The sequence below is a fragment of the Mastomys coucha genome, unplaced genomic scaffold (assembly GCF_008632895.1).
Source record: "Mastomys coucha isolate ucsf_1 unplaced genomic scaffold, UCSF_Mcou_1 pScaffold6, whole genome shotgun sequence".
Taxonomy (NCBI): Eukaryota; Metazoa; Chordata; class Mammalia; order Rodentia; family Muridae; genus Mastomys; species Mastomys coucha.
Genome location: NW_022196912.1, coordinates 98,845,748 through 98,873,346, shown reverse-complemented (window position 1 = coordinate 98,873,346; position 27,599 = coordinate 98,845,748). Strand labels below are relative to the sequence as shown.

The 27,599-nt window shown below is 39.8% G+C and overlaps 1 protein-coding gene and 1 pseudogene across 8 annotated transcripts in view; both read left to right on the top strand.

Annotated features, from left to right (window-relative positions):
* The window catches only part of Numb (NUMB endocytic adaptor protein), a 118,875-nt gene that overhangs the window by 36,486 nt on the left and 54,790 nt on the right, over positions 1 to 27,599 (top strand). For 5 of the 8 annotated variants that reach the window (XM_031357198.1, XM_031357195.1, XM_031357197.1 and 2 more), the window contains exon 2: positions 3,482 to 3,618. The gene's annotated coding sequence lies outside the window, so the exon portion shown is untranslated. Of the gene's footprint in view, positions 1 to 3,481; positions 3,619 to 27,022; positions 27,108 to 27,599 lie in introns of all 8 variants that reach the window. The other 3 variants (XM_031357199.1, XM_031357196.1, XM_031357192.1) reach the window with 1 other exon arrangement.
* LOC116080703 lies at positions 4,362 to 6,601 on the top strand (annotated as a pseudogene).

The window sequence follows — 27,599 nt, the reverse complement described above, 5'->3', positions numbered from 1 at the left end:
TGTGAGGCTGGCCTCAAGCTTTTGGTCCTTGAGTTGTCTAAGCACTGGGATTTCAGGCTTGTTTCACCATGTCTGGCTCACACTCATAAGTCCTGTCTCTTGATTGGTGTTGGGACAGTTGACAGTAGCCGCAGGACAGTAAGGAGGAGTCCTGTCTCTTGATTGGTGTTGGGGTAGTTGACAGTAGCCTCAGGACAGTAAGGAGGAATCCTGTCTCTTGATTGGTGTTGGGACAGTTGACAGTAGCTGCAGGACAGTAAGGAGACTTCATTTACTTTGCTGTTACAGAAGCAGAGAGATGGAAAGTGTCCTGGAAGAATGTGAGATTTATCCTAGAACTCTAACTTTTGGTGTTAAGTTTGGTCAAATACATGTCAGGTATTTTCACTAGTAATGTGGTTTCTTAACATATCTGAAAAGCAATTATACCTATTGTCATTTCTCTGTGTTTTGCTGCTGTTTAATCTTTTTGATAATGCAACTATTAAAATTGAAAGTAAAATATTGAAAACTTTGCAGTCTGTTCAAAAGTTAGGCCAATGGAAAAATGAACTGAAATGCATTGTTGGCTAAAACTAATTTGTAAATTACATCTGAAATTGTTTTGGTAGTTCAGCTATTGGAATGAAATTCAGCTTTTTTTTTTCTTAAGTAAATATCCTTATCTGAGAGTAGATGGCTGTACAAAACAAGTTGTGAATGCTGTTCAGCTTGTAAGTCCTTCCCTCATTTCCCTTTAAGGCCATATAAGCCTTTCCTATATACTGTCTCACACACAAGCTAAAAGAGAGCTGGGGTCCAGTACAATGCTAGACCCTAGATTTCCAGGACCCCTTGGAGAAAGAAAGAAAATTACAAATGAACTCAATATCATCATCATTCTTATTAGCATTAGTATTTTGCAGAGCTGAGAATTGAACCCAGGGTTTTGTAAATGCTAGACAAATAAATACTCTACCACTGACTTACTTCATAGTGTCAATTTAGTGTTGCAATGCCACATTAAAAAGTTTTTGAGGGCAAGAACTGCACTTTATATTTATGTTTGACCTAAGCAATAAAAACTCTTTATTCTGTTAGCAAAAGTATTTGTAGCAAATGTTTCTAGTTTTGGGAAAAATCTAAATTTTATAAACAAAATTAGTTTTTTTTAAAAAGGACTTTAGAGTCAGGGATCTGTTTTATTTATTTTTAAGATCAAACAACTATTTTTTTTTAATTGAAGATAGATTTTTTTCATAGAATATATTGATTACATTTCCCCTCGTGAATCCTTCCCACCCACCCAAATCCATACATACCCTATTTTGTTCTCTATCATTAGAAAAAAATAAATAGACATCTAGGAGGGGAAGAAAAACAATCTTAGCCCCAGCATTTAGTAATTTTTGCTCTTGGAACTTTCTGAACTTGCTGTACCTCAGGTTTGTTAGTTACAATGCAACTTTTTTGAGCCATTAGTATTAAATAAGTTAACTCACAGAAATTGCCTAGGAAAAACTGACAACTAGCAGTACCCAGTAAACATTAGCTGCTGCCGACCCTTTTATTCAGAAATTAAAAAGTTGTATCTTTTTGTATCAGTTGGTGTATCAGTACTGTGAATAAGTATTGCTTTTGTTTGTTTGGTTTGTTTGGTTTTTTTTTTTGAGACAGAGTATTTTTATCTTTGTGTACCCTTGCCTGTATTAGAACTAGCTCTGTGGACCAGACTGGTCTTGAACTCACAGAGATCCTCTTGCCTCTGCCTCCAGAATGCTGAGATTAAAAGTGTGTGCTGCTGCCACCACCACCAATATGGTATATGTGGCTAATTAGACTACACACTAAAAATTAAGTAAAAGCCCTAAGAACATTTTACTTTCAGATTCTGTACCAGCTAGTGTTCTCTGCCTGAAACAAGACAGAGAGAGCCATTTGAGAAGAGAGAATGTCAATTGAGAAAATCTTTCCACTAGACTGGCCTGTGGGCAAGCCTGTGCACAGTGCATTTTCTTGATTAATGACTGATGTGAGAGAGTCTAGCCCACTACAGGTGTGCCATCCCTGGCCAATTGTCCTGCATGGTATAAGACATCAGGCTGAACAAGCCATGGGAAGCAAGCCAGTAAGTAGTGTTCCTTGATAGCCTTTGCTTCATTTGGTTCCTGTCTCCAGGTTCCTGCCTTGGGATCCTGCCTACTTCCTCAGATGGTGAGCTACAGGTTGAAAGAGGAGATCAAACCCTTTCCTCCCCAAGTTGCTTTTTGGTAGTGGTGTTTTATCACAACAATAGAAACTCAAAGATAGAAATCATAACTTTTTTGTTTTGTTTTGTTTTTGATACAAGGTCTCATAGCCTAAGCTGGCTTTGAGTTCACTGTGGAGTTGAGGATGACTTTGAATTCCTGATTCTCTTGTTGTCATGTCGTGCTGGGATTATAGGCAAACAACACTTTGTGTTTTGATATTTTGAGACAGTTTCTCACTCTGTTGCTCAGGCTGGCTTAGAACTTACTATGAAGTCCAGACTGGATACCCCCAGTACCTGTGTGTGGTATCTCATGCCTATAATTCTAGCAGTACAAACCATGTTTGACACTGCCACATATTAAAAAACAAATATTATGTTATCATACTATAATAAAAGAATTTAATCTCAAAAAATAGGAAAGGCAGTCTCATATTGTAGCACAGTTGATAACTTTATACATACTGTCTTGTCATGCCTGGTCCCTGTTTAGGACTGGATTTCAAGAATTGCTAATTTAATCTCCTTTTTTAAAGACAGGACTGCCCCTAGGGGTGTATCAGAGCTCTTATAGCAGAGTAGAATGACAACTGAGTCTAGACCTAGATCACCTAAGTTGTAAATTGATCCCCTCAGTTTCCACCACATGAGAATTTGTGTTATAAAGAACCAAGCACAGAGAATCCAGGACTTAATTAGGATCAGTAGTAGTTCTTAAGAAAACAGAGATGGGGCTAGGTAAGATAGGCACACCTGTAACCCTAGTACTTAGATCACAAGTTTTAGACTGGCCTGGGTTCATAGGGAGACTGCCTTTAAAAAAAAGGAAAGCTGGAACTTGAATCTACAGTATCCATCCAACTATTTTTGCATGATTTGACTCCCATTTTTAGTGAAATGTTTTCTGTGTACCCTAAGAGACTGTTTTCTCCTATACATTTTTATTTGTTATTGTGGTGTGGTGTGTGTGTGTGTGTGTGTGTGTGTGTGTGTGTGTGTACATGTGCATGCTTACACGTTAGGGGTGCAGGAAGGGTGCATACCATATGTTCATATGGAAGACAATGGAAAACTTTGTGAAGAATTGATTCTCTGATTCTACTGTGGATTCTAGAGATTAAACTTGGTTACTGGGCTTGCACTTCTTCCACTGTGCCTTCTTGCCGTTTGCCTTTTTAGTTTATGGAGGTAGATTATAAGGGGTTGAAATTGAAAAGATGCATCTAAATTTGGAATTTCCTTTCCTTGCAGTTTTCAGATTTTGGAGCCTAAGGAACGCTTTGCAGGGAAGACTGCCATTGCAGCCACCTCAGCAACCAAGATCCTGATCCACAGCCACAGACTGGAGTACTGGTGGGCCACAATCCGCAAATACCTTCTTAAGACGGGTAGGTAAAAAAGACAGTGGGGAGTGGAAAAGTGCAGTATTAGCTGCCGGACAAGTCCTTCCTTCAGTTCTTTCTAATTTTTACTTTATATGTATAGGTATTTTGCATGCATGGATGCCTGTGTTGTATGTATATCTGTGTACCATATGCATACCTGGTACCTGAGAAGGCCAGATGAGTGTGATGAATTTGGAGCTGGACTTAAAGGTTTTTTTGGAACCTTTTAACTGGCCCTGGAAGAGCAGTCAGTGCTCTCAGTGCCTAAACCATCTCTCCAGCACCCTTTCTGTTTTTGGTTAGATGAACTAGTTTACTGGCTTTAAATTTTTAACCTCTTTTCTTGGTTAAAAACAAAGCAGTCCAAATCTTAAGCAGTGGGTAATACACTTTATTTTAAAGAATGTTAAGTTTTCTTTAAAAAATGTTTAATATTTAATGGTAAGTTTTAATTATTTGAATATTTAATATTTAGTGGTAAAACAGAATAATTTTGTTTCCTTTTTTGCATTTTCAAATTGTGTTTATGAACTTGTATGGCAGTTATTGATTTTATTACAAATTACTATAAATTTAGTAGCTTTTAAAGCATTAACTATCTAGCTATTATCTATTTTGTTTTGAGACAGTATCCTTGGCTGGCCTATAACTTACTATGTAGTCCATGCTGACTTTAAACTCACAGCATTTCACCTGCCTCTGACTCTTGAGTGTGTGTTGGGGCTCCTAAACCCCGTCCTGGCTTCATGGCCTCTCCCTAGATTCCTGTGTTCCCTTCGGAGTTGCCCGAGAGGAACATCCAGTACTGCCAAGTCCAGTACTAGGACCAGCACAACAAAGATGCGGCCGACTCTGGACCCTACGAGTGGTTCGGGGACTTGGCTTCCTTCTGTGCCCTCCTAGAGCCACAGTTGTGTCTGAGGACTGTATCCTCGTGCTAGGTGGTGGGAACAGTGCCTTGAGCTATGAGTATTCCTTGGAGGCTTCCATAATGTGACCAGTGTGGATTACTCTCCAGTGTGGTGGCAGCCATGCAAGTTTGCTATGCCCATGTAACCAGTCTACACTGGGAGACCATGGATGTTCGAGCATTGGATTTCCCTAGTGGGGCCTTTGATTTTGTCCTCCAGAAGGGCACACTGGATGCCCTGCTGACTGGGGAGCCGGATCCCTGGAATGTATCTTCTGAAGGTGTCCACACAGTGGACTAGGTGCTGAGTGAGGTGAGCCGGGTATTGGCTCCTGGAGGCCAATTTATCTCGATGACTTCTCCAGGTCCCTAGTCTAGGATCAGACACTGCTCAATCCTGTTATGACTGGTCACTGAGGCATACAACCTATAGCAGTGATTTTCATTTCCTCTTTTACATCATACTTAAGGACAGAGATCTCAGTTGTCCCAGCTGGCCCTGAGGGCCCAGATCATCTCACACCCAAGCCCTCCTGCCTCACCCTGCTTCCTCCTACAAGCAGACAATGAGGACTTCCTCAGTGCCATTCACCTGTGAGACTGAAGTGTGATTTCCAAGCCCTGCCTTTGTGCATTGGAATTCCCAATTTGGAGTTGGGGATTGGTTGCTGGGTACTCACATCCAGAGGTCTTGTGCATAAAAACAGTGCTGGTGGGATCAAGCCCATGTGAACCAAAAAATAAAAATAAAATAAAGGAGGTGTGTGCCACCACACCTGGCAGGCATGTTTGTTTTGATAATAGAATTTGATGGGTTTGCTTGTCTTCATTAACATGGTATGAGGTGGAGTAGCTAGGAATGTGACTCAGTGGCTCAGAACTGGAATTATTTGAATGCTTGCTCACTCCTGTGTCTGGTGGTGAATGCTGACTTGGCTGAGTGCTCAGCCTGGGCTGTTAGCCAGAACACCTACACTACACTTCTCCGTGTGACTGCTTGGCTTCCTCACAACATGGTTAACTAGTTCAAGAAAGAACATCCTAAGCGAGGAGGGTGAAGGGACATGACTTACTTGACTTAGCTTGGAAGTCACATAGGATCACCATTCAGCTTTTCAGAAGTTATGAGAACTGAAAAGTGGCCATAAGCCCCACCCCTTGAGGGCAGGACTATCGGCATTGAAAAGTATCTGTTAGGGAGTCAATTGCTCTAGATACCTTCCGGTATATAATTTGTCACCTCTTGTATTTTTAAAATTATATTATTAAGTGTGTGGGGGTGCACAAGTGCCACAGCACACATGTAGAGATCAGAGGGCAGCTTTCAGGAGTCAGTCCTGTCCTTCTATCATGGGCACTCTTGGGATTAAACTTAGGTTGTTAGCTTGGCACCATGCACCCTTTCCCCCTGAACCATCTTACAGATCCAGAGAAATAATATAATGCATGAAATCTTGGATTTGATCCCCAGCACTACAACTTGTAGATGTACAGATATGGTGGCACACACTGCAATCTCAGATTAATAAATAATAAATTAATAAATAACCTCATTAATAAGTATGGGAAGCAGAGGCAGATGGATTGCTGTAAGTTTCAGGCCACTCTGTATGCATAGTAAATTCTAGATCAACTAGACTAACATAGCAAGAATTTGTCTCAAAGTATCTATGTGAGTTTGTATGTAGGCATGCTCTAAGTGTTGTATATACTTATAGTCCCAACACGACAGAAACTGAAACAGAGGATTGAGGGTTTAAGATTAGCCTGCCTGGCTACAAAGTATGACCCTTACCTTGATCTCAAGAAAACCAAAGGGTTGGGACTGGATTGATGACCCACTGGTTAAGAGCACTTGTTGCTTTCTCAGATGATACATATAGTGGCTTATAACCATTTGTAATTCCAGTTCCAAATGATCTGATGCCGTTTGACCTCCTTTGGCACCAGACATGTACATGATGCAAATCTTACATGCATGTAGAATAGTTGTATATATTAAATAAATATATATATATTTTTTTTTAAAAAAAGGTTTAAACCAGGCATGGTGGCACACACCTTCAATCTCAGTACTTCAGAGGCAAAGACAGGTAGATCTCTGAGTTCTAGTTCACCCTGCTCTACAGAGTTAAGTTCTAGGACAGCCTGGGCTACATATAGAAACTGTCTTAAAAACAGACAAACAAACAAACAAACCAAAAAGAGGAAAGCTTTTGGGGCCTCAAGTCTAGACAAAGAATTACAGGCAGCTGGAGAATGCTGAGATTGGGAATAATAAATTGTCTTCTTGGGAGAACACCTCACTTAATTTTCTAATACCAAAGTTCCTGAGATCCTAGACATACAAGCAATACACAAAGACACACATGCGCGCACCCCAAACATTTGAGAGAGAGCCCAGTGGGTTCATGGGAAGAGTTGGAGGAAAGAAAGGGAAGAGGGGAAGTCATATAATATCAGTTTTTTAATTTAAAAAGTACAAACCAAAAAGTTTATTTTTAAAAGCCATATATATAAAATAAATGAAAAAAGTGAACATTTTGTAAGAATTTGAGTTCTTGTCTAGTGGAGTATGACTTTAAAGTAATTAGGGCTCTCAAAAGGAATAAAATACAAATACACATATACTTTCTAAAAGGGTTGTATTAGATTGTCTTACACAGTTGAAGTCTGTCTAGCCAATTCAGCAGTGCCCTGTACATGCTTAGAAAGAGAGAGAGAGTTCTGGGAGCTTCTAAGTCCAATAAGTAAGAGTGAGGGGAGAACAAGGGGTCTCAGTGATGCCTCCCGTGGGAGGGAGGCTGAAGGCCTGAGAGTCTCCCACACAGTTAGTGAAAGCCTAAAGAAACTGGAGTCTGATGTTCACAGGCAGTGTCAACAGCAGTAGATGCACTCACTACTCAACTCAGGAAGAATGGAGTTTGCACATACTGTCTGGCTTCCTTCCACCTTTTGTTCCATTTCCCCCACCCATCTTGCCTGTTAGAGGTGCCACCTATATTAAGGTGGGTTTTTTTTTGTCCTCTTTAGTCACTGCTGTGTATGCCAGTCATCTCTAGAAATGTTCTCACAGACATACTTAGAAGTATGCTTTACTAAATGTTCTAGGTGTTTCTCTTCTTAAGCAAGTTGACAGTCAAGATTAATTATCAAGGCTGGGCGGTGGTGGCGCACGCCTTTAATCCCAGCACTTGGGAGGCAGAGGCAGGCGGATTTCTGAGTTCGAGGCCAGCCTGGTCTACAGAGTGAGTTCCAGGACAGCCAAGGCTACACAGAGAAACCCTGTCTCGAAAAAAAAAAAAATTAATTATCAAAATGCCTAAATACAAAGAAAAAAGATTTTGGATGTTATTTTTTGATAACAAAGTAATAAATACATAATTATAATTAAAAGGAGAGACAAATTACACAAACAAGACAAAGTATAAGATTTATAGCTTTATCTCAAATATGCTAGTAATTTTACAATCTAGGTAGATTTTTTTTCTTCCTTATTTGAATAATTTAAGAATTACTTGAGGTATTGGTGTCCAATTTTAAATTTGAAAAACTAGTGTCATCTATCAGGGGTTTTTTGTGTCTCTTTGCTTCCTTTGAGAAAACTATGTGCTCTCTTTTTAGAATTGTACAGTCCTACTTGGTAAATTTCTTGTAAATTAATTTGTAAATTAGTTGTTAAAACATTCATTGTGTACAAGGAAACTTACAGAGTTGTGTAATGGTTGGTTGGTTGTATTGTTGATGAAGTTACAATTATATAAATTTCCTGTGACAGATTATACCTCATTTGAATTCAACACTATGATACTGTTAGATAGTGCTCCAATCATTACAGTTTTATATTTAGGTTTGTGGAAATAAAGGAAGGTAAGGTAAGATTTATCAGAATGGAAGGCTTCCTACCATTTTGTCTTAACTTTTATATTGAAATGGTTTTAGAATCACAAGAGTTTGTAGCAAGAAGGTAGTAAAGTGCTTATTACCTAGTTCTTCCCTAGAGGTTATATATTATAGAAGGAAATCCAGACCAGGAAAATATATTAACTACAATTTTTTGTTATGAAACCTTTCAGATATACAAGGTTGTACTGAAAAGTATGTTGAGCATCTCTGTATTTATACTGATAATTCAACAATGGTTTTTAATGACATTGAGTATGTGTGTGTGTGTGTGTGTGTGTGTGTGTGTGAGAGAGAGAGAGAGAGAGTGTGGGGGGGGAGGGAGAGGAGAGACAGACAGACAGACAGACAGACAGACAGACAGACAGACAGACAGACATGCCGTAGTGAATGGATCAAGGTCAGAGGACAGTGTGCATGAGTTTTCTCCTTCTACCATATGGATCCTAGGGATTGAACTCAGGTCCTCAGGCTTGGTGATATGTGCCCTTTATTTGTAGAACCTGCCCACAGTGGTATTTCTTTAGTGCTATTTAAATGTCAGTCAGGCCAAGTATATGTGGTGGTTTAGTCATTCACATAATGCTATGGAGTAGGTTATAGTTTTCTTATATCTCTTGCAGAAAAGAAAACCAAGGTTAATGTGTTTGTAAAGTTGTCCGAGTAGTGCATCTAATCGGCAAAGGCTTGCAGAGGTCGTTTCTCTGCTTACATCATGTGGCCCCAGAGATCAGAGTGAAGTTGGTCAGGCTCTGCTCACTGGGCCTTCCTGCTGACCCAGTTTTATAGTTTTAATATAACAGCCTGTGGCACTCAGTGAGAGGTCCTTGACTAACTTCTTGTTGAATGTATACATTCAGACTTCTTTGCTGATTAGACACAAAATGAAACAAAAAGATCACAAAAATACCATTGAGTTTCTTTGTGTTAATCAACCATGGGGCCTGCCCTGGAGTGTAGCTGATCTACCCAGTGAGACTTCATTAAGAAAACTGATTTTTCCTTTGCCAACTCATCTCGATGCGGATAGCTCCTTAGTTAGGGATAGGGCCTCATGTCCATTTTCCACCTCTCAGTGCCAAAATCCCATCTGGCTTGAACTGGAGCATGTCTTGTGTATGCTATGACTTCATATGTGCATCAATCCTGTTTTGTCAGAAAGACAGTTTCTTGGAAGTCGTTCTTCACCTCTGGCTCTTAAGATCTTTCTGCCTCCTCTTCTATATAGATCCCTAAGCCTTGAAGGGAGGTGTTTGATGAAGATCCCATTTAGGACTGAGCCTACAAAAGTCTGTGACTCTGCACATTGTTCAGTTGTGAGGTTCTGATGATTCCCATCCTTATAAGAAGCTGCTCTGGTGTGGGTCGAGTGAGACATTGATCTGTGGATATGGCAGTATGTCATTAGAAGTCATTTTAGTGCTGTTTTTTTAGCAGGACAATTAGGTTTTACTCTAGGCCTGTGACCTAGCTGGACTCAGAGTCTTGGCCACTTTAGCAGTGTCCCACCTCATGAATTAGGCTTAAATCCAATTTTTTAAAAAAGTGGTAGGTTACTCCCACAACATTTGTGCCACTTTTACATTGTAACACTGTATACCTTAGAGGCAGGTCACTGTTGTAGCACAGGGTTTGTAGGTAGTGATAATCGATAATTACCCTTTCTCTCTGGTAACCTGCAGAGAACTTTCTAGCACCATGAACACTAGTCAGTACTCGACTTCTGTGTGTGATGACCTCAGTAAGCACTGTCTTCGACAATAGGGCCTTATGGATAGGTTGTGGAGAACCACCAAAAGCCTTGGTGATAACCTGTGATGTTTGTGGTTTCTGTGGGACTACTTTGGTCAACAAGATGTAACCTATTCCTGGCATTATAGGTTTTATTTAATAAGATGTCTAGTTTGAGCTTGGAGCATTGTCTCCCCTATATGAAGTGGTGACTCCACGTAGATGTCTTTCAAATATATGAAACCTACTGTAGAGACTTCATATATATACATATGTGTATGTGTGTGTGCATATATATATATATACACACACATACATATATACATATACATATACACACATATACATGTATATGGTGATCAAACTCCAGCCTTTATGCTTGCACAGTGAGTGCTTCAGCCATTTTCCCAGCCTTTATTTATCCTTTGACAATTTTATTCATGTATACAATGGATCCTGATCATAATTCAACCCCAAATCCCTCTCCTACTTTCTCTGAATTTCCCCAGACCTTCTCCCCCCTACTGTGTATCCTCTCTTATTTTTTTATAATAACTTAGTATTTCTGCATATGCACTGCTATGAAGCTGGAGCATGGGCAGCCTAACCATCCATCCTACAGTCTTGGCTGACCAGCACCTCTGCTGATGGTTCCTAATTTGACAAGGCTTCAGCCTGGGAGGAAGAGACTCCTGGGAGGGGCAGAAAGTCAGGTGTGCCCTTTAGTCTCAGAGCTGTCCCTCACTAGACCTGCCATCTCTTAGCAGCCTGTAGTTGACAATAGCTCCTTAGCTAGGGCGAGGGCCACTTGCAAGTCCCTCTCTCATCCATAATGGGTTGTTATCTGGCTTGATCTTATGCAGGTAACTGTAGCTGTTGTAAGTTCATTCTGTACAAGTACAATTTTACAAATTGGTTTTCAGGTATAATATAACCACTGAAAGTTGTGGGATATAGTGGCATATGCCTCTAATACCAGTACTCCAAAGACAGAAGCAGGCAGATGTCGAGGCCAGCCTGGTTTACACAGTGAGTTCTAAGACAGCCGGGGCTACATTGAAAGCTCATAGGGGTTTTGTCTTAATTTTATTTGTTGTTGTTGTTTGTTTATTTGTTTGTTTTAATTTATTTAAGTTTAAAGTTACTTAAAAATGTTTGTAGTCTGTTTTTCTCCCACGTCTATAATTCCAGCACTAGAAAGATACAGGTAGGAGGATCAGATGACCAAGGTCATTCATTTGTGTATAGCAAGTTTGAGACCTATCGATAAAACCTCACAAGGAGGTTACGTTTTACAAGGAGGGGTTTTCCCGAATGTTAGTTTTAGTGGCAGGTCTTCTTTCTCAACACCTACTAGTCTTTCATCCTTCACTTGACTTCTTAAAGTCCCAGTGATTGGAACTGGGCTGAGTACTTTACCAAACTCTCAGCAAAGTCTGTGTGTGTCGGTAAATACCGTGTGCCTTTAAAGTCTTTAGCATGGCTACGCATTTTTAGATTGGAATTCTTTATTTCTGTTTTCCTCTTTCTGGAAGAATCTCCAGGTGGTGGTCAGTTAAGACAAAGGACTTTCCTTCTAGAGTCCAGGCAGCTTAAAAATGGGTTTCTCAAAATCTTTTTTCTTTGTGATGTGTGCTTACTAGACAGAGTAGCCACTGTATCTTAATAAGAGAACTTATTGCCAAAACATCCACTAGAGCAGAAAACGGACCTGCCTAATGCTGGGGAGTTGTTGTTTTAAACCCGTGACCATTAGAACACTGGACCAGCCTTTTCCTTCTTTGGAGGTAAATAGAGCAGAGGTAGAAAAGAGGGAAGAAAGGATACTGAACTGCTATAAAGGATTAAGTAATACAGTAAATGAATATTTAATTATCTGTAATCATTTTGATCAAAGCATTTCATTAACTATAATGAAAGCTATTTTATTTTGTTTTTGGCACTGTCAACATTTTAGGCCAAATGATTCTTTGTTGTGGAGGCCTGTTTTTGTAGGATGTTTAAGCAGTGTGTTTCTGGCCTACTCACAGTCAAGTAGGGGAATTCACCTGTCCTTGAAGAACAAAAATGTCTCCAGAAATGGTCATTGTGTTAGTAAACTTTCTGTTACTGTAACAGCTGCCTGAGACAATCTTTAAATTGAAAAGGTTTGATTTTGGATCACAGTTGTGGATGTTAAAGTCTGTAATCAGGTGGTCTTGTTGTTTGACCTATGGTAAGGTTTATTAGTCATTTTTTTCTTGTTAAAAATAACAAGAATGAACTGACAAAAGTAAGTTAAGAAAGAAAGGATTTATTTATAGTTTGAGGATACAGTCCATCATGACGGCGAAGTCTTCACTACAGAGACTAAGAGGCAGCTGGTATGTGGTATCCAAAGTCAAAAAGCAGACTGATGAATGTTCTGAAATGTTCTGCAGAGGAAGAATCCATGGCTCCTTCACTGTTAGCATCCTTCAAGTTCAATTTTGGTTTTTGTGTATTATAACCTAAACTTAGCTCAGCTGATTTTCCTATTATCCTTGCTCACCTCTTTTTATTCTCATTCAACTTCCCAACAAGCACCCCTACTACTGCCATGGTTTTGTCTGGCTTGGTGACATACTGAGTTTTAGTGAGTTGCTTGCCTGAGTTTGATGGGGGAATGTTATTACTGGAAATGGACCAGTTACTAGTGGCTGCATCACTGAAGATTTAAAACAGCCCCTTCCCCATTCATATGCAATGTTAAAATACCCTGTTTTGTGCAGATCTTCTTTAGGTAAGCAAGGTGTTCTTAGTTCATGAGTGTTATGGCTATGTCATATTCAGCAGACAGAATTTCATAGAACTCATCCTTCCTGTCTGGCACTTACATTCTTTCTGCTCTCTGTCTGATGATAGCCCTGAACCTGGGAGGATGTAATATAGTTACTTATTAGATAATGGTCTCTGCACTTTGACCAGTTGTTAGCGTTGGCATTATTTGGTGCCTACTGTATATATACAACTTCCTCCTACTTCTATGCAGTCTGAGCCTCAAACCATGAAAAGGCTCATCCACATTTAGAGTATTCTGTCCACTTCACATAACCTAATCAGATAATGCATCAGAGGAATCTCTAGAGTCTTGTCTCCTTGATTTTAGATCCTGTCAGTTGAGAATCATTAACTATTACAACTCTAATCCTTGTGAACTCAAACATATCACTTATCCATAGCCTTCCCTCCTTGTCTCTATAGGCTCATGGCTATCTCACAATGCAAAAATATATTGTCTAACTTTAAAAGATTTCATATTCTATAGTACATCCAACACTATTTAAACATGTAAATGCAGCATCTCTTGTAAGACTTAGGCAGTCTTTTTTTCCCCCCTCTGTGTAGCCTGACTGTCCTGAAACTTGCTTTGTAGACCAGGCTGGTTGAACTCAGATCTATTTGCCTTTGAGTCCCAAGTACTAGGATTAAAGATTTGCACCACCACCATTTCAGGCAATCTCTCTCTCTTTCTCTCTTTTTTTTTCCCCTTCTTTTTTGAGACAGGGTTTCTCTGTGTAGCACTGGCTGTCCTGGATCTCACTCTGTAGACCAGGCTGGCCTTGAACTCGGAGATCCACCTGCCTCTGCCTTCCAAGTGCTGGGATTAAAGGCACGTACCACCACTGCCCGGTTCAGGCAATCTCTTTAACTATGAGCTCTTGAACAAACAAAACACAAATTATCTACTTCAACATACAATGATACCAAGTAAATGTTATTTCCATGGGAATAAGGACATTGCAAGGAAAGATGAGATTAAAGCAAGACCCAAATTCAACAGGGAAACAGCAGAGCAAGAAGCTCCATGTCTGGCAACTGGAGCTTGTGATGGAATCATGTGGGCTTCAGAAGGATTTGTCTAGGCCCTCTCCTCCAACTCTGATGTCTGCATGACACATGGCCTCTCTTTTGAGCCAGTTCTGTTCTATGCCTGAACATTCCATTATTTCAGCATCTCTAGTGTACTGGTGTCTCCAGTGTAACTTAGGTTTTACTTTTTTGTTATGTTTTTGTTGTTTGGTTGGTTTTTTCCCAGACAGGGTCTCTCGGTGTAGCTCTGGCTGTCCTGGAACTCACTATGTAGACCAGGTTGGCCTCCTTCTCACAGAGATCTGCCTGCATCTTCTTCCTGAGTACTGAGATTAGAGGCATTTGTCACAATGCCTGGCTTACTTGGACTAAACTTTTGTAACCTCAGATAATGACATCTCAGAATTTCTCTATTGGGACTTTGGTTCTGATACACATTTCAGAGAGCCACTCTGAAACCAAGAAACAAGACTCCATGACCAGGCAGCTAGAGAGATGGCTCAGCAGTTAAGAGCACAGACTGTTCTTCCAGAGGTCCTGAGTTCAATTCCCAGCAACCACATGGTACACAACCATCCAGTACTCTTCTGTTGTGTCTGAAGACAGTGTACTCACATAAAATGAATAGATGTTTTGTTTTAAAAAAAAGACTCCATGACTCCTTCTGTCTTGCATTTTTCATGCCTTCAAAATGAGTAATACATAGATAGTAGTGACAAGGTCATAGATGTAGTCTGGGCTCTTTAGACCTCAGTTCTGGCAACCTTGATATGCTTTGATGGCTGAATCTGTATTTTTTTTTTAAAAAGATTTATTTATTGCTGTATGTAAGTATACTGTAGCTGTCTTCAGACATACCAGAAGAGGGCATCAGATCTCATTACAGATGGTTGTGAGCCACCACGTGGTTGCTGGGATTTGAACTCAGGACCTTCGGAAGAGCAGTCAGTGCTCTTTCTCGCTGAGCCATCTCAGCAGCCCCCCTGAGTCTGCACTTTTTTTTTTTTCTTTTTTTGAGACAGGGTTTCTCTGTGTAGCCCTGGCTGTCCTGGAACTCTGTATTGCAACATTCTAAGTTAGCTGAATTTGCATTTTTATAAGTTGGAACCTTTGCCTTCAGGACACCTTTCCTATTGTGCCTGTGAAGGGAGTGTTGTTTCTGTTTAGCAGTTGCAGATGGCATGGTCTTAGTTAGGGTTTCTGTCTATTGTGATGAATGGCACTCAGGACCAACAGCAACTTGGAGGAGAGGTTTTATTTTGTTTACACTCCTGCTAACAATCCTTCAAGGCAGGACCCTGGAGGCAGGAGCTGAAGCAGAGGTAGTAGAGGCTGCTGCTTATTGGCTTGTTCTCAAGCCATCTCAGGGGAGATACCACCCACAATGGGCTAAATGCTCCAATATCAATCACAAGTGCCCTACATGCTTCCTACCACCCTATCTGACTGAGGTCATTTTCAATTGAGGTGTCCTTCTCTCAGATGACTCTAGGTGAATCTAGCTTATGTCAAATTGACTTAATCTAGCCAGCACACTTCGTTGTAAGCACCCTTCTTATCTGCAATTTAAACATGCTTACAAAACCTTTTCTTTCTAATTTTTTCTTGGTTATTTGCTGTCTCACTGTAGATCCGAACAAGAGCAGTGGGTAGTAACTATACCATAGCTTAAATACTATGCTGCTTTTGCCAAAGAAACTAGTCTGGTACTTTTAAATTGAAGTATTCAAAAAAGAAGTGAAATATTCAAGTTCTCAGAACATGAGCAGAATACAACTGGGTTTTTCAGAATAGCTTATGAATGGGGCGGTTCTCCCCTGAAGCCTCCTGAGCCTGGTTGCTACTGTCTGTGTTTTTCTAATCATTCTTAGCTTCCAAGGCTCCCACTAGAATGGCCTATTAAGCTTTTCCTAAGATATTAACAAGGCTTTCAGTCAGAAGCTCCAAACTCTTTCTACAAATTACTTCCAAAGACCGAAGAACTACGTGATCAGATTTAGTGCAGCAGGGACTCCACTTCTATCCCAGTTTTTCTGTATTAGTTACCTTTCTAGTTACTATTGTTATTGTGATAAAATACCTGACAAAAGCAATGTAAGGGAGTAAGGATTCACTTTAGCTCACAGTTTGAGGTTACTGTCCATCATAGTGGGGTGTCATGGCAGCAGGCACTTAAGGTGTCTGGTCACCAAGTATCTATAGTCAGAAAGCAGAGAGCAGTGCATGTGTGTGCTCAGCTTTCTTCTTTGGTTCAGCCACATTTAAAGGGAATCTTTCTATCGAAGTTTAGCTGACCTAGATAACCCCACAGCCATGTACAAAGGCTTGTTTCTTTACAATTTTAGCTACTATCAGGATGAAGGTCAATATTAGCAACCAGACGTCTACAGGGGAGCACAGTTGACCCTGCTTGGAGATCACTGGTCCACATTGAAGCATAGTAAATACACATTTAAGTTCTGTAGCTTCTGTTGCATCAAAGCTTAGTGTCTGACAGTTCATATTTGATGGACTAGCATTTGCTGTGAATATGCTGATCTCTGATCTTCTGGTAGTTTGGTTGAGACCAGATGAAATACAATAAAACTCGTGTTTATTGGTTCATAGGTTTTTGTCCCATGTACATGTAAAAAGAAGCATTTTTTTCTCCTTTTGGATGAGCCTTCCATCAGGCTAGCTCACTTGCTTGATGGTTTGAGTTTTGCAAGTAGCAGGTGAGAACAAGGCCAGTTGTGTGAATGCTTTTCAAGTTTCTCGCTAGATTACATTTTCTAATGGTTCGGCAGCCATAGCAAGTCAGCACAACCAAGCCAAAATTCTCAAGGGACAGAGATAGATTCCATCCCTTGATCTGAAGACTAGCAAAGCCATATTGTAAAGAGTTATGCATAAAGAATATGAGGAATTGTGGCCAGCTTTACACACAGTTCACAGTTCACAGTTGTTTTCTGTGCCTGGTAGTCCTTTCATCCCAGTTATTATTCCCATATAGTCTTTCTTGTTTTGATTTCATTGTTATTTAAAATAATCTATGATTATTTACTTATACCCATGTTTCTTCTTTGTAGTGTTATTTCTTTCCTGTTACCATGCTTCCATTTGCAATTTTCTGTTTTGTTTCTTTGTTTTGAGATACGGTTTCTCTATATAGCCCTGGATGTCTAAGATTCTCTTTATATAGACAAGGCTGGCCTTCAAGCTAAGAGATTCACCTGCCTCTGCCTCCTGAGTGCTGGGATTTAAAGGCATGTGACACCACGCTCTGCTAGAATTTTCTTGCCTTTTTTCTAAAAAGTTTACTTATTCTATGTATAGGAGTACACTGTCGCTATCTTCAGACACATCAGAAGAGGGCATCATATTCCATTACTGATGATTGTGAGCCATCATGTGGTTGCTGGGAATTGAACTCAGGATCCTTGGAAGAGCAGTCAGTGCTCTTAACTGCTGAGCTATCTCTCCAGCCCAATTTTCTTGCTTTTAATTTTTTTCCAATATAATATTTGTATTGATTATTTGGGAATTTTCACATAATGCACCCTGATCACAGTTACTTCCCAGTCTTCCCTGGTCCATTCTTAGCTTTTGTGTCCTCTTTCCCCATGAGGAGAAAATAAAGAGAAAAAAAAAAAGACAAACAAATGAAAAAACACAAATTTAATTTGTGTTGACCATATACTTACTGGAGTATGATCAAACTCCCAGTGCCAGCTCCTTGCTGGCTCATACCTTTAATTCCAGCAACTCTGGAAGAAGAGACAGGAAGATCTCTGACTTCGAGGCTAGCCTGGTCTACAGAGTGAGAGTTCCAGGATAGCCAGAAACCCAGTCTTTAAAACACACACACACACACACACACACACACACACACACACACATACACACACATACACACACACACGCACGCACGCACACACACACACATACACACACACACACATCCCAAACATTTCACTGGAATGTTTAAAAGTCAGCTTTTTAAATTTTGCTTTAATTTTTGAAGGATCTGTTTATGAGACATAATTATTTATCAGAATCACAGGTCACTTTCTTTCAACCTTTTAAGTATATCATTATATTGTACTCTTAGTTCACTATTTGATTAAGGAAGCGATGTTTTGTTTTCAGCATGCACTATGTGTTTGCTCTCTGTTTAAGGTGCTTGAGGCCCTTTGCTGATCCTTGTCTTTTGCCAGATTTGTACTGTCTCTTCTAGAGTTTCAGTCATTCTCTTCTGTATTGTAGATACTGGTGTGTTAAATCTTTCCTTGAGTTCCCCATGTCTTCATGCTGCTTTCCTTAAAAAACAAACAAACAAACAACAAACAAAAGCCCCAAGTTCTTATATGTCCCAGGATGTGTAGTCAAGAATGACCTTGTAGTTCTGATCCTCCTGCCTCTACCTCTGTGGTGTTGGGCATATAGACCTGTGGCACTGTACCTGTTTTATGTGGTGTTGGAGATTGATCTCATGGCTTCCTTTGTTACTAGGCAAGCACTCTACCAAACTATACTTCATCCCTAGCCACTGTCATGCTGTTTTCCGTCCTTTCCAACCTTTCCCCTCAGTGCTTCACCTGTTTTGTACAGATGTACTTTCTAGTTCACTTAATGTCCAATCTATTGCTAAAGGCATCTGTTATTTTGCTAATTATATAGTATTTTTTTTTTTTAGTTCTAGAGTTCCAAGGTTGTTTATTGTTTGTTTTTATACATTCCAGTTCTCTGCTAAAGTTCTGAATTTGTCACCTATTTTCCTGAGTATACTAATCATAGTTATTTTCAAGCTTATACTCGGTAATTACAAGTGTTTAGACCATTTGGAGGGTTTGTTTTGCTTGTTTCTATGTTGTCTGCTTTTTCTCTTGGTTTCAGTCACTTGCTCTTCTCTCCTACTTTCCCTAGAAATGAATTTTAGAAATGAATGTCAAAATTTGTATATGAAGAATGTAGATGCTCCTGATGATTTGGTTCCTTAAAGAGGATCTAATTTTCTTCTGATGGTTGTTAAAAGGAGAAGCAAGTGACTTTGATCCAGTGTAGGATTGAGATGGCCAAACCTTTGTTTTAGGCTTTTCAAGGGCTGGTTTAAATCCAATTTCCACTTCAAGCATTGCCCTTCAGAGGCATCAAATGGAATCCTGAGGACCTTTCATTTTGGCAGGTCTTGAACTCTTAATTTTTTTCTCTCTTAGTCACTCTGAAAGTTCTACTAAAAGTTCTTAGTCAATCTGAACGTATATATACTTTAAATAAAATAGAACGTTTGCTTAACTTTCGGCCTCTTGCCTCATCCAGGTTAGGATTCACTAAATTATCTGAGGACAGAAGCAATACAAGAGGTCTAGAGTTATTTTCCTGTGGTTTCTTTTTCTCTGGAGTTTTAGCCTCTGTGCTGGCTGGTCTTAGGTCAACTTGACACACAAACTAGTTATCTGAAAGGAGGGCACCTCAGTTGAGAAAAATGGCTTCATAAGGTCTGGCTCAAGTACCACCTCTTAATCTTAGCAACTTTTGATTCTTAATAACTTGTAAAGTAACAGATTAACACATATTGATCATTAATTTGCTGTATGAGAATTCTGCCCTCATATAACTTACATTCTAGTAGGGCAAACAGTTATTGAGCACTTATTTATTTAAAATTGTAATAAACAGTAAAGGAGAGGTTCATGGTATTAGGAACTTTTAGAGGTAACTGGCTTGGTGACAGTGTGGAAGTGGCTAAGGGCAGCTACTTTGAAGAGGCTCTGAAGGATGTACAGATCAATTTCAGGGAAAGTAAGGCTTGTGAGAACTATGGACTGCAGACTTTGAGATGAGAATCGTGGAAGATTTAAAACTTCGAAGAAGACTGAGACAGTTGTTGTCCTGATAGGGAAAGGCTAAGTCATGCTAAACTTTGTAAACCATTATAAGGATTTTTCTGTTTTCCTTTTTCTTCCAGCTCTAATCTGGTCATTAATAAGATGCTACTTGTTCATTAGTCTCCCCTGCCTCAGACAGATGTATTTATTCTATAGAATTATGTTAGGTATCTTTTATTGATAAAATTCTAGATTTGGTACTTTAGTAGATTAAGGAAAACGTGGATAGTCTGCAGTGCTGGAGCTCCAGACAGTCCTATACATAACTGTACCCTCAGCCTGAACAGTCACTTTAGTAGCAAACTAACTTTAATGTTATGTGTAGCTCCATGACTTTTTCTTTTTTTTTTTAAGGTATCAATAAATGGCTTTTATTTTTTAAGTTTTTAAATTTATTTTTTGAGAATTTCATACATGTATAGACTGAAATAAGATCACATGTGTATCTTTTTCCTCTCTAACTCCTCCCAGACTCCTCCTAACACATATCCCTCCCAACTTCTTGTCCTATTTTTTTTTTTTTTAAATAATCTGATGATCTAACTAGTGCTGCCCATATGTGTATGGCTGTGAGACCATTCGCTGCATCTTGGGCCATTCACCAGTAGGTAACACCCCAAAGAAGGAGGATTCTCAATCCCCCACCATCCAGCTTCCATCAGCTCCTCATCTAGGGTGTGTGACCTTGGTAGCCCATCCATACTAGAGTTTGATCTTGTACATGTCTTAGTAGGCACCACGGCTTCTGTGCATTTGGGAGTGTATCAACTGTGTCATGTACAGAAGACAGTATTTCACAACGTTCTTCCCAATCCTTTGGTCCTTATAAATTTTCAGTAATGTTAGACAGTTGCAGTATAAGTGCTGGGTAAAGGATGGATTTCCACATGACACAAAGACAGTCTACAGTGTAATATGTAACAGACAAACATCAAATGGGAAAGCAGGGGAAGTATATGATCATGAGCTTTATGAACACATAAACTCTGTAAAATAATAATGGTAATTATGGGTCCTATAGTGGTCCAACATATCATTGTGAGATGGTAACTTTTTGCTGTGTAAGAAACTGTACAGGAACTGGGCTTCATTATCTCAAACAACAGTAGTTAATCCACATGCTTCTTTATCTTCAGCTCAGACAACAACAGTGTCCTTTTACCTGAGACATGACCCCTGCAAACATCTGAATTAGAAATACAAGAAATTTGGATGGAGAGCCAGCCACCTTTTTCACAAACAGTCAGTAGGTACTTACCTTATTCACGAACAGGAATATAGCAAGGGCCTGGCGGTGGTGACACACACCTTTAATCCCAGCACTTGGGAAGCAGAGGCAGGCGGATTTCTGAGTTTGAGGCCAGCGTGGTCTACAGAGTTAAGTTCCAGGACAGCCAAGGGCTATACAGAGAAACCCTGTCTCGAAGAACCAAAAAAAAAAAAAAAAAAAAAAAAAAAAAAAAAAAAAAAAAAGAAAGAAAGAAAGAATATAGTAAGGAAAAGCAGGTAGTAATTTGCCATTCATTATTTTTGTAAAAAAAAATATATATAGAAATTTTGATTTAGCAAAGTATTGCTCGAGAGAACATAATAAGAATTCTCAGGTTCTCAGAGGAGTTTTCCAGTTAGTAGATCTTTCTAAAATTATCGGGGACTGTAGAGTTGGCTCAGTGTTTCAGAACACCAGCTGTTCTAGGGCAGCTCACAGCATCTGTAAGTCCAGCTTCAGGGCATCTGACACATACACATGCAGCCAGAACACTCATACACAAAAAAAATTTTAAGTTTTTTAAAAATTAAAATTATTTTAGAGAAATTTAGATTTCTAAAAATTACAGTGTTCTTATAATGTTTAACCCACAAACCTTTACCCCCTTGTAGTAGTTTGATAAAAATGGCCCCTATAGGTGCATGTGTTTGAGTGCTTAGTCACCAGATAATGGAACTATTTGGAAAAGACTAAGAGGTGTGGTCTTGTTAGAGGTGATGTGCCATGGGGGAGAGGGCAGGATGGGGTTTGAGGTTTTAGAAGGCCATGCCAGGTCCAGTATCTGTCTCTCTGCCCATGAACCAGGATGCAGAGTAACTCCATGATTTTCCATCCTTTAGTTTCTCTTAATCTCAAATAAATACAGACAAACCTAGGTGAAGTATTACTCTGCAAAATAACTAGTCTGTCTTGTTGAACAATCTCAAGTCAAAAGGTACAGAAAGACTGAAGAATTGTTTGAGAAGACTAGATCTTAAAGAAATCTGACAGTTGTAATTCATGATCTTGAATTATATCCTGAAGCAAGGGAATAAGTAATTCTAAGGCAAATAATTTTATAGAAAGTGTAACATTGTTGTAATATGGATTTGTTTAGCCGTACTGTGATTAGCTAAGCAAATATCCTCATTCCTAGGAAAATACAAGAAAATGCTTATGGCTAAGTGGTGCAGTGTCTGCAATTTTCTTTCATGTGGTTATTTCGATGTTTTTGTTTGTTTTGTTTTTCAAGTGTGAGGTGAAACCCACCATTTAGGAGGCAGTCATAGATGGATCTCTGTGAGTCTAGCCAGCCTGGTTTACATAGTGAGTTCTAGGACAGGTCAACACATAGTAAACCCTGTGACTAGAGGGTGGTGGAGACTTCTGAGTTAACACTTCTTTATATAGCTGAGTGGTAAAAAACAAAATGTATATAGTATACTGGCTGGTTTTGTGTGTCAGCCTGACGCAGCTGTAGTTATCACAGAGAAAGGAGCCTCCCTTGAGGAAATGCCATGAGATCCAGCTGTAAGGCATTTTCTCAATTAGTGATCAAGGGGGAAGGGCCCAGTCCATTGTGGGTGGTACCATCCCTGGGCTGGGTTCTATAAGAAATCAAACTGAGCAAGCCAGGGGAAGCAAGCCAGTAAGGAACATCCCTCCATGGCCTCTGCATCAGCTCCTACTTCCTGACCTGCTTGAGTGCCAGACCTGACTTCCTTTGGTGAAGATGTGGAAGTAAGCTAAATAAACCCTTTCCTCCCCAACTGGTTTCTTGGTCATGATGTTTGTGCAGGAATAGAAACCTTGACTAAGACACATAGAGAATGATTGGTTGGTTGATTTTGTATATTTTTGAGACAAAATCTCATAAAGCCAAGATGAATTCTAACTCTTGATGTAGCTGATGTAGCTTGAACCCTTGCTGCTTCCTCCTCCTCTCAAACACTAGGATTATAGGAGTGTACCACTATGCCCAGCTGTAATTTATTTTTAAGAAGACAAAATAAGTGTTCTCATTATTTAAAGAAAATAAAGTGTTGTAGGAATTCCCAGTCATGTAGAAAAATTCCAAATTAGTAATATAATATTCTTATTATAGGACCTGACTGTTTTGTTTTTGTTTGTTTGTTCTGTTGTTGCCTCAAGGAACTTGTGTCCTATATTTTTGCCCAAATATTTGTAAAATAGGTATTTTGAAGATTCCTTAAACATTTTCTGTCTAACTAATATGCTTTCTTATGAAAGAATAGTTTGTTTAAAAAAAAAAAGATAACCTTCTCCCATTCCATTCAAATACTTCTGTGAGTTTATTTTTAAAACTTTATGCCAAGGCATGTTGGCCCATCCGAGTAACTTGAACTCAGGAGGATCATGAGTAGGAGGTCAGCCTGGGCTGTGTTGAAAACCCTGTGGCCAAACAAAGAACAAGTAAGGTTCAATGTTGGATTCAGAAGACAGCAATAATGACAATTTAAGTTTAAATTCTGAAATGCAAGAAAGGGTTGGACATGATATGCAGTTATAATAGGAAATCTAGAAAACTCTTTGTCAAATATTTGAGAGCTTACCATGTGCAAAACTGTGGTTTGTGTAGAGGAAAGGAAAGAAAATGAACCACATATGTTCTTTTTAAGCAAGCAGCTGAGACGGTACTTACAACAGAGAGAACGTTAAGTAACATAAGTTAAGTAACATAAGTATAGTTTTAGTGGTGGGAGATACAGCAAAGAGGTAGCATTTAGGTACAAACTTAAACAAGGAGGACTTGAGTGTTACATGTGACAAAGAGGGGCATCCAGGCAGGGGGAACCAAATGAGTGCTGGACAAAGACTGTGTGAGACTACTAGTTACATAACTTCACCTTGAGGAGAGAAGAGGAAAATTAGGGAGCTGATTCTTCAGTTCAGCATATATTTTATATCAAATACTGTATTTGCTTGCTTAAATACCACAACATTATCTTTTTGTTGGGGAGTGAGATTGAGACACAGTCTCACTATTTGGCTTTTGCTTGTCTGGAGCTCACGGTGTAGGCTAGGCTGGCTCTGGGCTTACAAGAAGTCTGCCTATCTCTGCCTCCTGAGTCCCAGGATTTATTTAAAAGCAAAAACAAAAACAAGTGAAAGTGAATTGCAAACACTTTACCATTTTAGTCCTAGATATGGTAATTAACAGTATGTATGTACTGCCATGCCTGGCACAAACTTTATAATCTTATTTTTTTATTGAAGAATTGAAACCCTAAATAAATTGTCTGAAGTTTGCTACTATTAACATTGGAATTCAAATTCAGATTTGTCTGAAGACTGTGCTTTCAGTTTTTCCATCAGTTGATTTTTTAAAAGTTAAAAACTGGGACTGGAGAAATGACTCAGCGGTTCAGAGCACTAGCTGCTCCTCTAGGGGGCCTGGGTTCAATTCCCAGCACCCACATGACAGCTCGCAATTGTCTGTAACTCCAGTTCAGGGATCCATGGTACCAGGCATGCATATGGTGCACATATTTATTGCGTGCAGGCAAAATACATACACATAAAATAAAATAACCATTTTTTAAAAAAAACTTATAAACCATGGAATCTTGATTATCAGTTTGACTGGGTTTAGAGTCCCCTAGATGACACATTTCTGGAAGTGTCCATGAGAGGGTTCCAGAGGCATTTAACTGGGGAGGAAGACTCTCCCTATTTTATATAGGGGGGTGTTATAATAGGCTGCTGTCCCTGACTGAATAAAAAGGAATAAAGGAGGAAGCAGAAGAGCACTGTTGGTCTTCTTCTCTGCTTCCTGTGACTAGCCACATTATGCTTCCCTTCCACATTGGACTGTACCCTCAAACTGTGAGCCGGCAGGAAACCTTCCTTAAGTTGCTTTTCTTGGGTATTTCTGTCAGAGCAGTGAGAGAATAAGCTCATATAAAAAAATTGGTATCAAGGAGTAGGCTCCTGTGATAAACCTCACTACATGATTTGTGCCATTTGCAGGAGGAATATAGAACTCCAGGCTAGAGTGTTGCAAGCAGAGTTTAATGGGCCATTCCTGTGGGAGTATGAAAGACCAAAATGCCAAGAGAAGTATGGGCAGTGAAGCCTAGCTCATAAGGGTTTTATTAAAAAGAAGTTTCTAAAGTAGTAAAAGTAAATGAATAACCTGTTATTTCAAATGTGTTTTCTGGCAGTTTGGTGGTGCACTCTGCTCTGTCCTAGTCAGCTCTCCTTGAGCCCAGATTCAGGTGCATCTTTCTGCAGTTACCCTTGTGCCTTCGTGATTCTGTCCCGTCCTGCCCACCCTGAGGCTCGAGCTCTGGCTCCTGCCCTCCCTGTACTGTAGCCCCCCAGAGCTTTCCTTCCAGGTTCAGGCTGCAATTTGTGGCACCAGCACCCTGCTCTTCTCCCTTTTTAAATCCCTTGTGGGCTTCTTTTTTAAATCCCTTGTAAGGCAGGGGTATAGTCGTGGAATTTAAGAGCTGGTGAGAAATCTTTGGGCCGGAGCAAGCAGGGACTGAGCGAGCGGAGTTGACCAGAGCTAACAGAGGTCCTAAAAATTCAATTCCCAGCAACCACATGAAGGCTCACAACCACATGAAGGTACAGCTACAGTATATTCATATACATAAAAAAATATATAGCCAGGCGGTGGTGGCGCACGCCTTTAATCCCAGCACTTGGGAGGCAGAGGCAGGAGGATTTCTGAGTTCGAGGCCAGCCTGGTCTACAGAGTGAGTTCCAGGACAGCCAGAGCTACACAGAGAAACTCTGTCTCGAAAAACAAACAAACAAACAAACAATATATATATATATTTATATATGTATATAAATATATATATATATATATGTATATATATATATAAATCTTTTTTTAAAAAAAAGAATGACTTGAGGCACTATTCCCCTCCCTCTCACTTCTCCATTGATGACCTGTAACTTGATGTCCAACTGAGGACCAGGTGTGTTTTATTATTTTGATTTTCTTTTTAACTGAATGAATGAGAGTTAGTTCCTCTGTTGAGAAGGGAGGGGAGGGTAAGAGATCCAGGAACTGCAGACCATTCCTGGCCTGCTCTTAGTCTGTTTATTTCTCTCACCTTCCCTGGAGATGGGAGCTGCTCCTAGGCTCTTCATGGTGACATGTAATACATGTGAGGGGTGGAAAGAATCTGTCCCACATTAGAAATAAAACTTATGCCGGGCGGTGGTGGTGCATGCCTTTAATCCCAGCACTTGGGAGGCAGAGGCAGGTGGATTTCTGAGTTCAAGGCCAGCCTAGTCTACAGAGTGAGTTCCAGGACAGCCAGGGCTACACAGAGGAAACCCTGTCTCGAAAAACCAAAAGAAAAAAGAAAGAAAGAAAGAAAAAAAGAAAGAAAGAAAGAAAGAAAGAAAGAAAGAAAGAAAGAAAGAAAACTTATGATGCAAACTGGAAAGGAAAAAATGGATGACTTTGGAATTGATCATAGAGATCCCTCTGTCATTTTGAGTAGGTTTCCCTTGCATCCCACATCCCTGGGTCCATTTTCTACCCTTTCTCTTTTCTTCCCATAAAAATTCCTTCTTAACAGTGCCAGGAATTTTTGACACTGAACTTGCTCTTTTATGTCCCTTATCCCTTGACCTTTCCTTTTCTGTTCTATTCCCTGGCTCCAATGGTTGGGCTTGGGAGTGTGTCTCAGTAGTAGAGGTAGACTATCGTGTGCCTGCAAAGCTTGGACTCTGGTCCCTAATGCGTTTGGCTCGTATCTGTGGCAGTTTGTGTTGTCTAATCAGCATGTGGATATTGAAGCCACTCAGTGACTCAGTGCATTCTCTCATTGCAATAAAGCCGTTTTCTGACAAAACTTGAAAACCTTTTTTTTTTTGTATCCGTGTCACGGAGAGCAATTGTATAAGACATTTATTATTCTCATTTTACAGATGAGGAAACTGACACTTGGTGAAGTTACAAAATTTGTCCAAAGTCACACAGCTTGTAAAAGGCACAGCCAAGACTCAGAGCCAGGTCTGTCCAACTTCAAAACTACTAATCAAGGTTTAGGTACTTGGAAATAGCTGGGATGCAGCAACCTATGATGAGTTGTATTGGTATTAATATTGCTTAGGTGTTCCTTAACTCCTTTGGATAATTTTTAACGGTGAGGTTTCTGTCCTCCTTACAGCTTTCCTCTTTCTTTTAAGTATTATGAAAAGCAATATAACATAGTAGCTTTAGGGTATATGGATTTTGGAGAGAGAGAACCTGGGCAGAGATTTTTAAGCTGCTATTTTTTTCTTGTGTGACATTGGGAAAGTTACTTAACTCCTTGTACGTGAGTTTCCCTTTCTGTAAAATCGTTATAGTGCTGTTGTGTATCTGATGCGATGGCTGGGAGCATTGGGAAGCTTTTTGCTCTTGCTCTTTCCTTCTTGCTCCCGCTCTGTCCCCTGCCCCCATTCCCTAACCCCCTCTCTCTACATGCTCATGACCGGCCTCTACTCCTCTATTCTCTCTCTC